Genomic DNA, 17,470 nt, shown 5'->3' on the forward strand with positions numbered 1-17,470 from the left:
ATCTGACCGTTAGTGACTTGTAGCCTCTTACCTGCACGTGAATTATTAAGTTAACACCAGGATATCGCCCGGGATGTTACCAATATCCCAATTCAGTATCCTGATCACAAACAAACAGTCAAAAGCAAGATATTAGTCAGGATATATAGGCTCAGAAAATGACCCATAACAATTATATATTTATTCCGCTGCATTCTCATTAATTATATATTTAGTTAATAAAATATGTCAAACCCGTTTTGATAAAAAGTAAAATTGACACCACTGAATCCCAACAGTGGTATCAGAGCCACCTTACAACATGCAAATCGGAACAGGTCCTTTTAACCGGTTATAGATCTCAAACTTTAACTTGTTTAAAGTTTCAGATTTCTTGGGCAAGAAGTTATTTGGTTAAAAGTTTTATTTATTTTTATTTGACCAATAGATTGTCCACTTTAATATGATTGTGTTGAATATGTAAATCTGGCCGACCTTGTACTTGTATCATTGTTCTTGTTTTGTTTTTGTTTTATGGTTTTGGCCCACTTTGTGGCTCAAAGTGGTAATAGATTAGGGTTTCAATTTTATTATATTTTTTATTATAATGTTGAAGACCCGAAGACAAAACTGAAGACATTACAGGAATCAATGAGGTGTTAAAGACAACTAGATGCACTAGGTCCATCCTTGTGGTTGTTGTTACCCCGTGACCTAGTTTGGTCTTGCTATTTGGCTCTAGCAAGATCAAACAAAATGGCCTAAAGATTTACATATTTATTTTTTGCTATTATGGTTGCTTTTATCATATAAGGTGTTATATAACATACCAACCTAATACCAAACTTTTAAAAGGTGTTTTAAAATGTTCACAATCAATTATAACAAGTTCTAAATTGATTTTTACAACTTGTAAATATTTGTTATAAAACAAATAGTTTATTTTAAAATAAATAATAACCATTAGAGTTTTTGAAATTTAACAAGTTTTTACTTTCTAAAACTCATAACTTAATAGTTTTAAAACTATTAACTTTTAAATGGTTATACAAGTCGCGACAAACTTAGTTTTAATAGGTTATTTAAAATTAAGTGTCCTGAGAGATGAAATGGTTCATCAAGATGTCATGACTAAATATATACTAAAATTGGCTCTTACGACCCTATTTGGTAAATATTAAATTAACCCATAATTAAAATCAATAGTCTATGCCTTCCTTTCACAAGCTACACTTGGAACGTAAAAGCGAACCATCAGTGTATGGAGCCACAACACCACACTTGATGTCTAGCATATCCTTCCAAGGTGCAAGGGTTTCATTGACACATCCGGCCCTTCCACACGTACCTCTTTTAGGACGACTATTACTTTTTCTTTTCTCACCACATGCTCCAGCTGTCTCGAAAGTAGAAAGTCGGCATAGATGAGGCTAAACGTATCAATGCATAGACAAGAGTTGTCTTAGCGGCCTCATACTCGAGAGTTGTGCAATTCTCACAATTGACACTCGTTGTCAGTCTACCTAGTCACTTACTAAAGTGCATGCCACAGCTGCCTTTACTACTGACATAGCCAGATTCTCATTCCTTGTTCTAATTACTGTAATGGGTCATTAATTAAATAAGGAAATATACATCGAAAATACTAATTAAAATCTCTTTGCTTATGTAACAGATGTCTAATGAAAACAACTCTTTCGTTCTCAAGTCTATACTTGAAAAGGAAAAACTGAATAACACCAACTTTCTCGAATGGCACCGCAATCTGAGAATAGTTCTCAAGATGGCGAAAAAGCTATATATCTTAGATGGCCCAGTCCCTACCGAGCCTGAAAGTAACACTACTGCTGCTCGTAAGGCACTGGAAAAGCATAACGAGGATACCGTTGAGGTAGCCTGCCTTATGCAAGCCACCATGTCTCCTGAACTTCAAAGGAACTTGGAAGACAAAGATGCTTATGACATGATCCAGCAACTGAAAGGCATGTTTCAGAAACAAGCCCGATAGGAGCGATATGACACCATGAAGTAGCTCATAAGTTGTAAAATGCAAGAAGGATCGTGTGTCAGTACTCATGTGCTTAAGATGAAAGGGTACATTGACCAAATGAACAAACTTGGTTATCCCCTGCAAGATGAGATGGCAGCGGACTTCATCTTGAACTCTCTCCCTAGCTCGCATAACCAGTTGATTATGAACTATAATATGAATGCTTGGGTGAAGACTGTGCTTGAGCTACATGGTATTCTCAAAACGGCCGAGATGAACATTCCACATAAAACAAACCAAGTTCGGATGCTCAAGTCTGGTGGTGTCAAGAAGCCCAACAACAAGAAAAGGGCTCATAACAGCAAAGGCAAGAAAATGGCTATTGTTGCTGCCAAATCTGCCACTAACAACAAGCAGGCTGCTAAACCACCCCCTCCCCAAGAGCGTCAGTGCTTTGAATGCAACCAAATGGGGCACTAGAAAAGGAACTGCCCGCAGTATCTAGCCAAGCTGAAGGCGAACAAGGCCAATAACGTTGGCACTTCTTCAGGTATTCTCATTTATGTTATTGAGCTTTTTACTTTCTCTAGCAACACATGGGTATTTGATACCGGGTGTGGTTACCACATCACTATTGTTTTGCAGGAGCCTGAAAGGTGGAGGAAGCTGAAACAAGGCGACATGGAACTCATCGTTGGTGATGGGAAAAGAGTGCCCGTTCTTGCAACCGACACATTTCATTTTTCATGTCCTTCTGGCCTTGTAGTTAATTTAAACAATTGTTTGTTTGCACCTGGTATAACCAGAAACATTATTTAGGTTTCCCTTTTGTTTGAACATGGTTTCAAGTATGTTTTTAATGGTATTCTATTTCTGCCTACTTGAATGATGTCTTTTATTTTGAGGCTAAACCTCGAAATGGTATCTATGAGATTGATGCTCAAACATGCAATAACATATACCATCTTTCTAAGCGTAACAAAGCTGGTATTAATGAAACCTTTCTATGGCATTGTAGACTTGGCCACATAAGTAAGGCACACATAAAAGGGCTTCAATCCGAGGGGATTCTTGAATCCACTGGACAGGACTCCTTTAATGATTGCGAATCTTGCTTAGCTGGCAAACTCACAAAGCGTCCCTTCACTGGTGTTGGTGAACGGGCCAATGGTCTGCTAGGACTCATTCACACTGATGTATGTGGCCCTTTCAGAACCATGACAAGAAACCATGAAAGATACTTCGTTACTTTCATCAACGATTATAGTCGATATGCTTATGTCTATCTTATGAAGCATAAGCATGAAACTTTTGAAAAGTTCAAAGAGTTTCAAAACAAAGTAGAAAACCAACTTACTAGAAAGATAAAAAATACTTCGATCAGATCGAGGTGGCGAATACCTCAGCTTAGAGTTCCTCAATCATCTCAAAGAGTGTGGAATAATTTCAGAATCCACTCCACCTGGCACACCCTAACTTAATGGCGTGAGAGAGAGGAGAAATCGAACCCTTAATATGGTTCGATCGATGATGTGTAGAACTAACTTGCCTCGCTCCTTTTGGGGTCATGCTCTTATGACTGCCGCCCGCATTGTCAATCTGGCTCCGACTAAAAAGGTAAACAAAACCCCATATGAGATATGGCATGGGCGTAAACCCGATTTGGAATACCTAAAAGTATGGGGATGTGATGCATATATCACAAGTGATGCTGATGATAAGCTCGATCCTCGAGGCGAAAAGGTTGTTTTCATCGGATACTATAAAAGAAGCGGATATTATTTCTACCATTCTGATGCAAATGTTATTTCCATCAAAAGGAATGGGCGTTTTCTCGAGGAAGAACTTCTTAATCGAGGAACTGGAAATAATGTGGTTGATCATGAAGAAATTCGAGAACCAACAACAACCGCTGATGAAGTCGGAACGTCTGAACAACAAGAACTTGTTGCTGATGAATCAGACATGAACACAAGCGTTCGCAGAAGTAGCAGCACTCGTAAAGAACCTGACAGATACCGTTGGCATCTCAAAGGTGCTGAAGTCTTGGTAGTAGATGCGTCTAATGACGAACCTACTAACTACAAATCTGCTATCTCAGATCCTGAATCTGTGAAATGGCTGGAAGCCATGAACGCTGAGATGCAATCTATGCGTGATAATCAAGTCTGGGACTTGGTTGAGCTACCCCCCGAATCTCGGGCAGTAGGGAGCAAATGGGTTTTCAAGAGAAAAACCGATATGCATGGAAATGTACACACCTTTAAAGCACAGCTAGTTGCGAAGGGTTTCACTCAAACTCAGGGTATTGACTATGATGAAACCTTCTCGCCCGTTGCTATGATCAAATCGATCAGGATATTGCTTGCCATAGCCGCGTACTATGACTACGAGATATGGCAAATGGATGTCAAAACCGCTTTTCTTAATGGGCATCTCTCTAAAGATGTCTATATGGTTCAGCCAGACGGTTTTGTTGATCCAAAATATCCTAATAGGGTTTGCAAGCTGAATAAGTCCATTTATGGACTCAAGCAGGCGTCTCGTAGCTGGAATCTTCGTTTTGACCGAAAGATCAAAGAGTTTGGTTTTGTCAAAAATGAAGATGAGCCTTGTGTTTACAGAAAGGCTAGTGGGAGCACTATATCATTCCTCATCCTGTATATGGATGATATACTGATTATTGGAAATAGCGTCCCTATGCTTAACGAAGTTAAACAATATCTGGGAACTTGTTTTGCATTGAAAGATCTTGGAGAAGCAGCTTATATTCTAGGAATCTAGATCTATAGGGATAGATCTAAGCGACTTCTTTGGCTAAGTCAAAGTACATACATAGACAAAATGATGACACGCTTTAAGATGGAAAACTCCAAGAAAGGAGGTGTTCCTATGACTAAAGGGACTGTGTTGAACAAATCGCAATCTCCTTCAACGGACATTGAAATTAAGCGAATGGAAGCAGTTCCATATGCTTCAGAGATTGGTTCTATCATGTATGCTATGTTATGGACTAGACCTGACGTCTCGCATGCTTTAAGCATGACTAGTCGTTATCAGCAAACTCCTGGCATTGCCCATTGGACTGCTATTAAGAACATTCTGAAGTATCTGAGAAGAACTAAAGATATGTTCTTAGTATTTGGAGGAGTAGAAGAAGAGCTCACTGTAAGATGTTACACTAATGCCAGTTTTCAAACTGACCGAGATGACTCTCGCTCTTAATCAGGTTTTGTATTCACTCTAAATGGAGGAGCTATCTCATGGAAGAGCTCCAAGCAGAGTGTGGTGGCGGATTCAACCACCGAATCTGAATATATAGCTGCATCAGATGCTGCAAAGGAGGCTTCTTGGATGAAGAAATTCATAACCGACCTCGATGTGGTTCCAAGCATTAAGAAACCCATCGAGATATTCTGTGATAACACGGGTGCTATTGCTCAAGCCAAAGAGCCCAGATCTCATCACAGGGCCAAGCACATTCTAAGAAAGTTCCACTATATACGGGAAATTGTGGAACGTGGAGACATCGTGATAAGCAAAGTGGACACAGATCAAAACCTAGCAGACCCGTTTACTAAACCCATGACTCAGGACAAGCATGATCAGCACATGGGTTCTATCGGGCTTAGATTAGCCAGCAGTATGTTTTGATTTAGTATTTGGATGTACGAACTTTTAACGGTTGTACTTTTTGAATCCATTGTTGATTTACTAGTTAAATGTAATTCTGAATCTTATAACTGTGTTCGATTTTAATACGTTTAATCCGTGAATCTTGCATTCTAAACTATCTGTAGTCAGTCAGACTCGTGGGAACGATTCTGAATTAAGACTATTCTGACTTTGGACTCAAGGAGTTGACTTCCAAATTCACAGACCTCATTGAGAATGACGTTGGATGTAACTCGCATCTAATCATCTTCATGGATCTTAGTCATAAGATGCTTTGATATTGGTATACTCATTTAGTATCCTTTGACCTGAGATACATATTAGAACTTCCGTTTACCAAGGATTATTCTTTGATTACTGTCAACCGCTGTCGCGTAACTGCCAGTTATAATGGCTTTAATTGGGAATAGTTCTGAAGCTCAGTGGGAGTTGTATGTAGTCGATATTGGATTCTGTACTCTTACATGATATGTAACAGTTAGACATTGTGGCGCCCTCGTTGATTTAAACTGGTGAAGTGTAAGGCCTTACCCAAACTTATTGTGGGTTTGTTCGGACCACTTTGACTCTTGATCGAGAACAATAATAATTGAACACCATGTGAGAATGAACTTAATCCATGTCTCATTGATTCAATTTATGTCTTTTACAGAAAGGATAAATGAAACAATTACCATAAGTCTATTGTCTTGCAATAGTAAGTTGTTACTAATGGCAAGGTGTTTTGGTTAATGACTTTAAAGTGTCATATCTTGTTGGGGGCAGCCATGTGCAGCTAGAGCGCCGCTGACTGTTTGCGTTGAGGACTTTATCGAAGGTCGTTCAAGTGGGAGATTGTTGGATTTATATGTACGGGTTCGATAAGTCAATGCTGCTGACCGAGTTATGACCCGTAAGAGTTACACCTTGGGCAACGAACATTAAATCCACTTAACTTGGTTAACTGGTGACCACGAACAATTAACGGAACGAAATATATAATTATCTAGATTAATTATATATTCACGAGAAACGGGATTTATTATTTATACGGGTTATAAATAATATAATGTTTAATTACTTATTTAATTAAACTTTGTCTTTGCGGGCTTTGTATCACGTTTGGGCTTGTACTAGTCGTATTGGGCTTTGTAGAGCCGAAAGATAATTAGTGATGGTTATTAGGGTTTATGAGATAAAACCTAATTACCTATTTATATAATAATACATATAGTATACTAATTATCTTTGACAACAACATCAGCAAAAGTTGTCGTCAAGATTCAAAAAGGTGTAATCCTTTATTTTTTGAGTGATACCATTTGAAAGAAAAACAAAGAGGCAGACGCCACTTCAAAGGAAAAAAAGTGCCGCCCCCTTTTTCGTTTTTTTCTCGTGATTCTTGTTCCGCGAGCCACACCCGGTTACCGTGTTCGTGTTCTAGCACTCGTTCGTTGTACCTCGGTGTCTCACACGGTTATTATTAACCAAAAGGGTATATTTTTCTCATCAGTAGATTAATAACATTGTATCGTATTTGCATGTTTGTAACCGTGATCCTGTTCGGTTCACTTTTGGTGTTGATTATATATTTATTCCGCTGCCGTTTCATTAATTATATATTTAGTTAATAAAATATGTCAAACCCATTTTGATAAAAAGTAAAATTGACACCACTGAATCCCAACAGATTTAGCATGAGTACACTAGAAGAAAAGGTGATTTATCTCCTCCATGTCAATACCGCAAATAGGGCACTCAGGGGAGAGATTAATAATGCCCCGTTTCTCTGGATTATCCTTGTTTGCCAACGCATTTAAAGCCGCTCTCCAATAAAAAAAACTTCACTTTAGGGACGACCCAACTGTTCCAGATTGGACAATTAGGGGTTTGAGCTCCTAAATGCGCCTCCTCGATCGCACTTTTGACCCCGCTAACAGAGAACTCACCCCACTTATTCGTAATCAGAACCCAACAGTCCCAGGTCCCACTAATCTGGACGTTTTGAAGCAGATCAGATAGATCCCCCACCTCTGAAATCTCCTGAGGTGTTTGAGGTTGTCGGACCCACTCTAAATTCCAATTAAGCCCACTGTTCAATGTTGTATAGCAATCCAGCACCCGTATTTTTTGAACCTGGCCAACTTAAAAGCATTAGGAAATGCTACACACAGGTTGTCCGAATGGGCCCATTTATCCACCCAAAACATCATTTTATCTCCCTTGCCCAACTTAACCGAAAGAAGCCTTTGAATGTCCTCATTAAACTTTGCAAGATCCCTGTCAATCCCAGCAATAGTCGCCCAGACCCCCTGCTGCGAACATTTTGGAGGCACGGATTTAATAGCCCTACCTGTCCCGTGAATCGAGTATATAACCCTCACCCAAAGGTGAGTCGGGGTTCCTTGATCCTCCACCACCATTTACTCAAAATAGCCAAGTTCGCCTCTTTGATGCCCCCTATCCCGAGCCCACCAATGTTCTTAGATTTGATAACTTTCTCCCAAGATACCCATCACATTCTGGAATAGGATCCGGTGTAACCCGGAAGAAAACGTCTACGAATTCCTTCGAGTCCGAATCACACTACAAGGGCTTTGTAGAGGGACAAGAAATAGGTTGGAAGATTCCCCAACACTGCTTTGATCAACATCGCCCTTCCCGCCAAAGAAAAAACCCGAGCTTTCCACCCACTTAGACGCGTATTGAATTTGTCTATAACCGGTTTCCAATCCACGATCCGTCTCATATTGATATCCACGAAAAGACCGAGATAAGGGAAAGGAAACTTTCTGGTCTTGCAATGAATGGATGCTGGCAACCGTTCTATCTCCAAATCGGTCACCCCTAAACCAAAGAGTTTGCTTTTGGATAAATTTACTTTCAAACCGGATGCCATATATGATAGGATCGTTGAGTTGATCAAATGAGACAATCAGAAGAATTCTTGACCAAATCAGAGGCAGAATTCATTGATTTGATCTTCATTCAGCTTGATATACACTTAGAAGTAGGTTAACTGTCGTTTGTATTGATTTCAGAATGTTTTACAGGCTTGGCGACACTTTGGCAGAGCTTCGCTACCGGAATCAAAAGTTACAAATGAAAACCCAAGACCTAGTATTTATAGAGATGACAGGTCGCATGAACAGGTTCACACGAGCTGGCCCAGGTCGCACGACCTGGCCCAGTCCGCATGAACTGGCCCACTTCGCATGAACTGGTCAGTTCGTGTGAAGTGACTTGTTCCGGCCTGTTTCCCTTTTTTTCTCGAGCTACGTGTCCTGGACTATCTATCTAGTTACAAGACTCGATACAAGACGAAGTCGACAGACATATGCACCAACAAACTCCCCCTTGCATGTTGACGAGTCTTCAATACGAGTCTTCAGTATGTCGAGTCTCCAGTCTTGATCAGTCTTCACGCTCTCTCCAAAATGTCTTTCTCTGCAAGCATCCTCAATCTCTTTCTTACTTTTCTCAGAATCTCAATCTGGCTCTATCCTCTCTCTTGATTAGATCTCTTGATTCTTTAAGCTCTTCAGCATTAGCAGCTGGCGTGGACGATAGGATTTGAACCTGACTCTAAAGTCTTCAGACTCCCCATTTGCTAACTGACTCCCCCTTAAGTTGTTCCGGGATCGCAATCAGATATAGCTCTCGTTCTAGGATTGTAACCTGGCTCAAACTCTGCTTAGGTTTAGACACGAGGATCTGCACAAATCTCTACCCAAAAGTAAATTTCACAATCGTTAAGATTTAACAATTTTAATCTCTGCTTACCACTTGTTAGATTATGACATTTTTCAAATTATCTCAAAACTTTATCTTTACTTTTCTTTTCAAACAAACTCTCCCAACCCACTGTTGTTCATCATGTTTAGCACTCGGAATTTTGAAAATTAGCTTTTCAACATCAGGTGTCGAAAATAAGATGAAATAAAATCTTTTTGATTTTTCAAAATTTTATGTTAAAACACACTGAAAATCTTTTTGAATTTTTTTTCTTTAATGAAAAGCAGTAAAGAAATATTTACAGACAATATTTTTGTGAGTTTGTGTAAGAAGATCATATCAGTTTATGAGACAAATCACTAACACCGTTGAGCTTTAAACACTTTAAGTTTTAAACGATTCACTTAGATTGTCAGTATACTGATTCATTTAAATTTTCACACAAAGTTCAACTGTTTCGAGATATGAGATTAGTGTTTTAATGGACTTAACTTATTCGCGTGTCCCACCTCAGAATATACTCCCGTATCCAGACTCCTATATTCAGTCTTACAGGTGAATGTACACTAATGATATCTGTAAATGGGTAATGCGAGACCATGAGAGCTCAGGTTAGAACTTCCGTTCAGACAAAGAGATGATGGCTCGACTTTTGGTGTGTCCCGTTTGGGGATCTTTTCTTCAACAACACATGATTAGCATTTTTCAATGTTTCATCATTTTTATGCTGAGGGTGAGCTTTATGATTAAAATCAGTGCAGAGTATTATACGAGGACTAGGCTATTGCTTCCGCAAAATCAGAAGTCCTGGTATAATACCCCAGATATCATCACGTACAAAGACCTAGTATGTCAGAAATAGAAAGCCCTTCAAACAAGATTTCAGGGGTTACCTATATATCCGAGAGATGTTCCCCACGAGATAAGTAAGTATTTAATATTTAGGTTTATATCTCGAAAATAATCTAGTAAGCATGTAAAAACATAATGGCATATCATCAGTGAGACCGTTTATCACATATTTAACATTCCAATTCTTTAGCATGCTGTGATTGTCCACTAATTTACTATCATTTCCTCTTTTTCTCAACAAAACTCATTTTGAATTTTTCAAGGTTTTTGGTTTTTTTAAAATTTTATCATGTTTTTGGATTTTTCAAATTTTCAAAATTTCTAAATTTTTTACTCCCCCTAAAATCAAAAATACGTTTCAATTTTTTTGATTTTCTGGGAAAATTTTAAAAATAAACGCAATAAACTGTACAAGTAAACTGACAAACTGATGTGAATTGCTTCAATTCTCCATTCACTTGGCTTAAACAATCAGAACTCCCCCTGACAACAAACTATTTTCTCATTATGATTTCAAAACACTTAAGTTTGTTTTAATCAAAATGGTTTTTCTGGAAAATAAGTTTGTTTGTTATTTCACAAACATGTAGGATCGGGGATTTACTCGTCACTTTGTTCTTTTCAACCACTTGTTATGACAGTTAAATCAAGTTAAATCGACAAAACTAATTTTCAAGAATGATGCCGATTCATGCTCCACGATTACCAACTTGGGAGCTCCGGCAAGTCAGGATTTTCAAGCAAAGAATACAGACACCCAAGCCTGACCAGCTTTGGGTGTACCCTGTTCAATTTCACTTGGTGGGTAAGTTCTCCTCTTTGATTCATAAAATTCTTTTACCCTTTTTTCTTTACCATCGACCATTTTTCCAAAAGTGTGTTTTACTTTCCCATTGAAAACCTTTTCAACATCGAATGCTTTCTTTTCAGAATAGAATTGATTTGAAATTTCCACTTTTCCAGCCTTTTGTTTTAAATTTTCAGCTCGCATTGGTGGAAAATTGACATCATCCATTGGCGGTACTGACTTTTCTCCTTTTGGTTCAACTTGTGGCTCCTCTGCCTTTGACGAGTCAGATTCATCGCCAGATTTATCATCAGATTTCTTAACAACCCACGTTTGGTTGTTAGGATTCACCCTTCTTTTGTAAAATGTTTTTGAACTCTCACCAACTTCAAATGTAGAATTTTTAAACACTTTGAATTTTTCAGTTGATGGTTCAGTTTTATCAACAACTTTTTCTTTGAATTTAGAAAGAACTTCCTGTTGTGTGTTGGTTGCCATTGGGCAGTTCCAGGCGACGTGACCAACTTTTTTGCATCTATAATGTTAGTGCATTATCTGTCTATCGCCTCCGTCAATCTAGTCCGTAGCAGAAACCGAAGAAAACGAGATTTATATTGTTATATTAGTGATACTTAGTCAAAAAGGCAAGGTGGCATGATTGTAATTAATGAGAAACCTCATTAAACCCCTTGGCCTATAAATAGGAGGCTTATGCTTTTGTTTTAGAACTTTTGCCATTTTACATCTTGGAGAGCTAGAGGCTAGAGAGAGAAAGTTCGTGTTTGTGATTCAGGTGTTGTACGTTTTCAGATTCATCTAAAAGAATCACAGTTTATATTACATCACGTGTGTTCGGTCGCGTTCGTGTACGGATTCCGCACGTCACACGTACGTTTCGCAATCGTTTCGGAGTCAAACCGGTCCTAACAAGTGGTATCAGAGCAGGAGCTCGATTGCACTGATTTATCACACGATTTCGCATAGGATTACATCAGATTCAGGTCCGAATTTCATCTCTTCTTCATCTTTTTCATATTTTTCACGGTTTTTACTGATTTTCGTCAAATCGAACAGGTTTTTATGGTCCGTTTCAGCTGAATTTTGGATATATTGTGCGCAAACATCTGATTTACAACCCTACCAAGTTTCAGATCGAAACTCTTAGCCGTTTAGGAGAAATCGAGGTTTTTCGGTTCGTTTTTGCGTCAATATTCAGGTCCGTTCGTCCAGGTTCGCTCATAGAGATCCGCTTATTGTGACATTAGTGGTTCGCTTATGTGGTAGAGGAGATCCGCTCCAAGTTACATGTTTGGTTCGTTTTTTCGAACAATAATAGGTTCGCTCATATTGGGTAACAGTTGAGGTCCGCTCATAGGTAAGATTAGTAGGTTCGCTCGTTTGGTCCAATGATAATCGAGACTGTTGTCAGCCATACATGAACATTTGATGGATATTGCAGCCCATAGCAGTCACATTATTTTGTCGGCTTAGTAGAAGAATTGGCCCAATCAAAGATTTCTAATGTTGATTCAAACTGTCATATGCCTTTATTGTCGGATACTTTCAAGTTGATTTCCAAAGTGTTGTTGCCCACTATAAGAATTGGGCCTATAGGATAAAACCGGTCTACTGAAAAATTGGTGCCGCCCATTTAACAAAAACATTGAATAAAGTGTGCCGGCTTGCATTAGAACTTTGGCCCAATCATGTTGTGGTTTAGTGGAAATTGGCAGCCCAAGTCACAGCCTATGTTATTTCATTTTGTTTGAGGCCCATTGACTTCTCTGGTACACAATATCTCGGTTATAGAAACAGTTGTCGACCACTAAATTTTGAGGCCCAATAAGAGTTTATGAATATTATAAGTATGCCGCCCATTTAATGAAGGTCCAATCTTTATTCAACAATATTTGAAATTGTCAGCACATAAATGGTTGCACATGTCTATTTTGAAAATTAAGTGATTCACATTGTCTATTTTGAGGCCCAATCAAAGAAAATATCCAATACAAAGGTTGTCGGAAATTATTACATCAGTTAATCGGCCCAATCACAAAAAGGCTTAGTGAATTTAGAGGTCAAATGAGGTTAAAAATGGATTGAATTGAAATATTATAAATAGTGTCAAATTTTGACCTAATTAAAAGGTGTTGCTGAAAGCTTATAGTGTTTGACCATATATTGGTATTTGTTCACTAATTGAAAAGTCTTATATCTTGAAAGTGAATAATTCCTTGTTGGCCATTGTTTGGAATTAAGTTCAACTCGCACAGTTTGATCATTCAAAGGTTCAGTTCGTTCAAATTCAAACTCAGTCCCAGGTTGTGTGGTTTTGCCGGGTCATAGCACTTCGTACGGTTTGACAAATTAAATCTCAGTTCGAATCAAGATCAGTCCACACAGTCTGTCAACCTTCAGTTCGCACAATAATATTCACCAGTGATTCAAGAAGAAAACATCATGGCTGAAATTAAAGAGAAAACTCGAGAAGAGATTTTGAGTGAGAAGACTTACAAAGAATGGAACGTGGTCCACAACAGAATGGATGACATGCAGGAAGAATATGAGAGTGCTGTCAGCAATAGAAGATGGGATAAGAAGAGAGAATGTTACTACAACAGAGAAGGTGAACCAGTTGTTCCAAAGAAAGACATAATCTTTGATGATGTTCTTCTCGTTGTTCCGTTGAGAGCAGAATATTATCGAAATGTGATGAAAGATGATACATATGTTAAAAGGCTTGAAAAAGAAATCAGATATGCTATGTTGTCAAGTTTGAGAAAAAGGGATGAGGAAAGAATGAAGAAAAATGTTGAAGAGATGGTGAGCAATTTGAAGAAGGTTGCTGAAGAGGTTGAAACAGAAGCTGTTAAAGTAGAAGTTGTGCAAGAAGCTGTTACTGAAGAACATCAGATTGAAAAAGAGGTGAAGAAAAAGAAGAAAAGAATGAGAATGTGGATGTTGGTAATGATGGTGAGGAAGTCAGTATTGAAGAGAAGCAAGATGATGCTGATCAGATACAGACAAAAGCTGCTGAAAACACCGAAGTGCCTATCACTGAGGTAAATTCTGATTCTGAAGTCTTAAAACAAATTGAACAGTGCAAGAAATGCATGGAACCATGCAGAGCTTGTACTGAAAAAGATGAGCAATTCAGAACAAGAGAACTTGAATTCACAAAAATCGAAAACATTTTCAAAGAAAAATGCAAAGAGATGTTAGAAAAAGAAAAGGTTTTTAACGAAAATGATGAAAAACTTTCAGGAAAATGTACAAAGTTAGAAAAAGAAAATGAAGTTTTGAAAGAAGATGTTTTGAAAATGAAAAATGAATGCGAACGAAAAGAAATTGCTTGTCAAGAAATGAAAAAGGAATATGACTCAATGAAATTATCATATCATGTTATGAAAGAGTCATATGATAAAATAAAAGACGAAATGAAATATGCTCAAACTAGAATGAATTATCTTTCTGAAACAACCAAAGAGCTTAAACGAATGTATGCTATAAAACAAGATGTTGTTAATTCCTATATTGAAGATGTTGCTAAGCTAAAGCGACAGATTGCTAATTTAGAACAGGATAACAACAAGTTAAAAAGTTACCACGTGTCGTCATATGTGCTTGAACGAATTTTCAATATAAAACCGGGAGATGGTGAGTCTGAGCAAAACAAGAAAGGCATTGGCTCAGAGTATCATCAAGTTCCACCACCGGAAAAGTTTGCATTTTATGATGAGGAAAAGGTCGAAAAAGCTTTCAACATGGTAGACCAATTGCCAGACAACATTGACATAACCTATTCCAAATCTGATGATTCTCATGATTCAGAGGTGGTAGGTAAAGTCGTTGAAAGTGTGTTGAAAGAAGAGTCGGTTGATACATGTAAATCTGAATCACAGGATGAAGATGAAGGAAATCTTCATGATGCATATCTGAAAAACATAAAATCCGAGAAAAATTTGAATGATGATTCAAAGGGATTGGTTTATACCATGATTGGATCAGACAAATTCTTCTTAGATGTTGTATTCCCGATTCAGAATGTGATTTCAGAAAAAGTTGACAAAGTTTTCAAAATGGTTGAGATTGAGAAGTCTGAGATTTCAAAGTTTGTTGGTAAGAGTCATAAAGGTTCGTATAACAAACCTAGTTTCAAAAAGAAAAACATGAAGGCTGGGTTGGGTTATAAGAAGAAACAACATTGGAACAAAAATGAGATGCCAAATTATCAGGCAAAAATGAATTTTGTTCAGGGAAACAGTTTAGCAGAAGAAAAAGAACTCAAAATGAGACAGTCTAATGCCGAGTTTGAGGCTCAAAAGAGAAAGAAACAACCACAGGTCAAAGATGTGTCCATGAGAACATGTTTCAAATGTGATCAAAAAGGACATCTTGCACGCAAGTGTCCAAATCTAAAACCTGTGGATGTTGATCAAAAGAAGATTGATGCTGAAAAACAAAAATCTGAGAATGTGAGACAAAGGTCAACCAGATTTGATTCAAAACAAACTTGGAGGTACAACACAAACAAAGTTTGCTTCGAATCAAAATTGGAAATCAAACCCGAACAGGTTTGATTCAAGACAAACCTGGAATTCTCATACACCCAGATTCAGAACAACACAAAGTTGGAAAACTTCAGTTAATATGACAAAACCCCAACAGTTTTGGAAACCACAAGTTGTTGCTCAAAATCAAAATGTTCAAAAAGATTCACATTTTTACAAACGTGGTACACCGAAAGGTCAAACATGGAGTGTTAAGAAGCTTGTTGATTCGGTAAAAGATGAGAAAGTTGAAGTTAAAATTGAGAAAGTTTTTGTGAAAAATGACAATGAATTTCCAGCATTGAATGAAAATTATTGTGTTGAAATGCCTAAGGTTCAACAGACTTGGCTAAATTGTTCAAGTAATTCAATTAATTGAATGTGCAGGTGCTCAAGAATACTGAAGATTGTGAAATTGAAAGTTGGAGCAGCCTGGCACATGAAGAGGAAGTAGAGGCTGCTGGACTCTGTGTTGGTTGAAACAGGGAGTTTATATGTTTTTCTGTACATAAATAAACAATATTTCAAAACCCTAAAAATTTGAAAAATTAAAAACCAAAAATATGTTTTTAGTTTGTTAAAATTTGAAAAACCCAAAATATGTTTGTTTTCAATTTTTGTCAAAAATAGAAAATTACAAAAATATGTGTTGATTGAATACGCCGAAACCCTCACGGCTGAACAAACATGATTACTTTCACCAGATTGAAAAACGATTTTCAAACTGTAAAAATCAATGTGTTGTAAATCATGGGGGTAATTACTATTTTTAGTGTAATTCAGTGCACGGTTAGTAGAACATGGATGGCGAGACAAAGCTATCAGTATCGGTTTGTCAAATTTCTTTTAATGGTTTTGCATTTTAGGGGGAGAAAAATTTGTCAGAAAATACAAAAACATTAGAAAATTTGAAAAATACAAAAACATGATAAAATTCAAAAATTTGAGTTGTTGTGTAAAAAGAGGAAATGATAGTATATCAGTAGACAGTTACAGTATGCTAAAGAATTGTAATGATTAAATAGCGTTAAACAGTCTCACTGATGATATGTCGATAGGTTTTATACATTAAGTAAACTTTTTCGGGATATAAACCTAAATTCAAACACTTGCTTATTTCGTGGGGAACACTACTTGGATATATAGGTAACCCCTGAAATCTCGTTTGAAAGGTCTCGTATTCTGATATACTAGGTTTTTATACTCAATGATGTCTGGGGTATTATTCCGGGACTTCTGCTGAATGGAAGTTCTGACCTAGTCCTTGGATAATACTTACTGCCAATGCTTGAAACATAGCATAAACCCTCAGCATGCAGATGAAACAATAAAATTGATAGTCGCTGCTGTTGTAACTAAAAGATCCTCTAAAGGGGACATACCAAAAAGTCGAAACTGATATCTCTCTGAGTATACGGAAGTATCGACCTGAGATCCCTCAGTCCTCGCATACCTAATTTATGTACAGATATCATTGTAGTATAATGATCACCTGTAAGACTGAATATTGGGATTCTGGATACGGGAGTATATTCAAGAGGTGGGACACATGAAGGAGTTTAAGTTCTTAAAACATCTAATTCGTATCCTGAATCAGTTGAAATTTGTATGAAAATTTAAGTGGATCAGTATATCGACAATCTAAGTGAATTGTTTAATCTTAATGTGTAATTAAGCTCAACGGTACTTGTGACTTGTCAAAAACTGATATGATCCTCTGACGCATACTCAAACAAAAATATTGTCTGTAAATATGTTTGTAAATATTTCTTTACTGCTTTATATTTCAGAAAAATATAAAAAGATTTTGATTTCTGCTTTATTTTCGACAACCGATGTCTGAATTCTGAGTTTCAAAATCTGAGTTCGCTGATTGTGTTTCGGAAAATAAAACAAGTTCATTAATTTGATACTTGAATTAAA

The sequence above is a fragment of the Helianthus annuus genome, chromosome 11 (assembly GCF_002127325.2).
Source record: "Helianthus annuus cultivar XRQ/B chromosome 11, HanXRQr2.0-SUNRISE, whole genome shotgun sequence".
Lineage (NCBI taxonomy): Eukaryota > Viridiplantae > Streptophyta > Magnoliopsida > Asterales > Asteraceae > Helianthus > Helianthus annuus.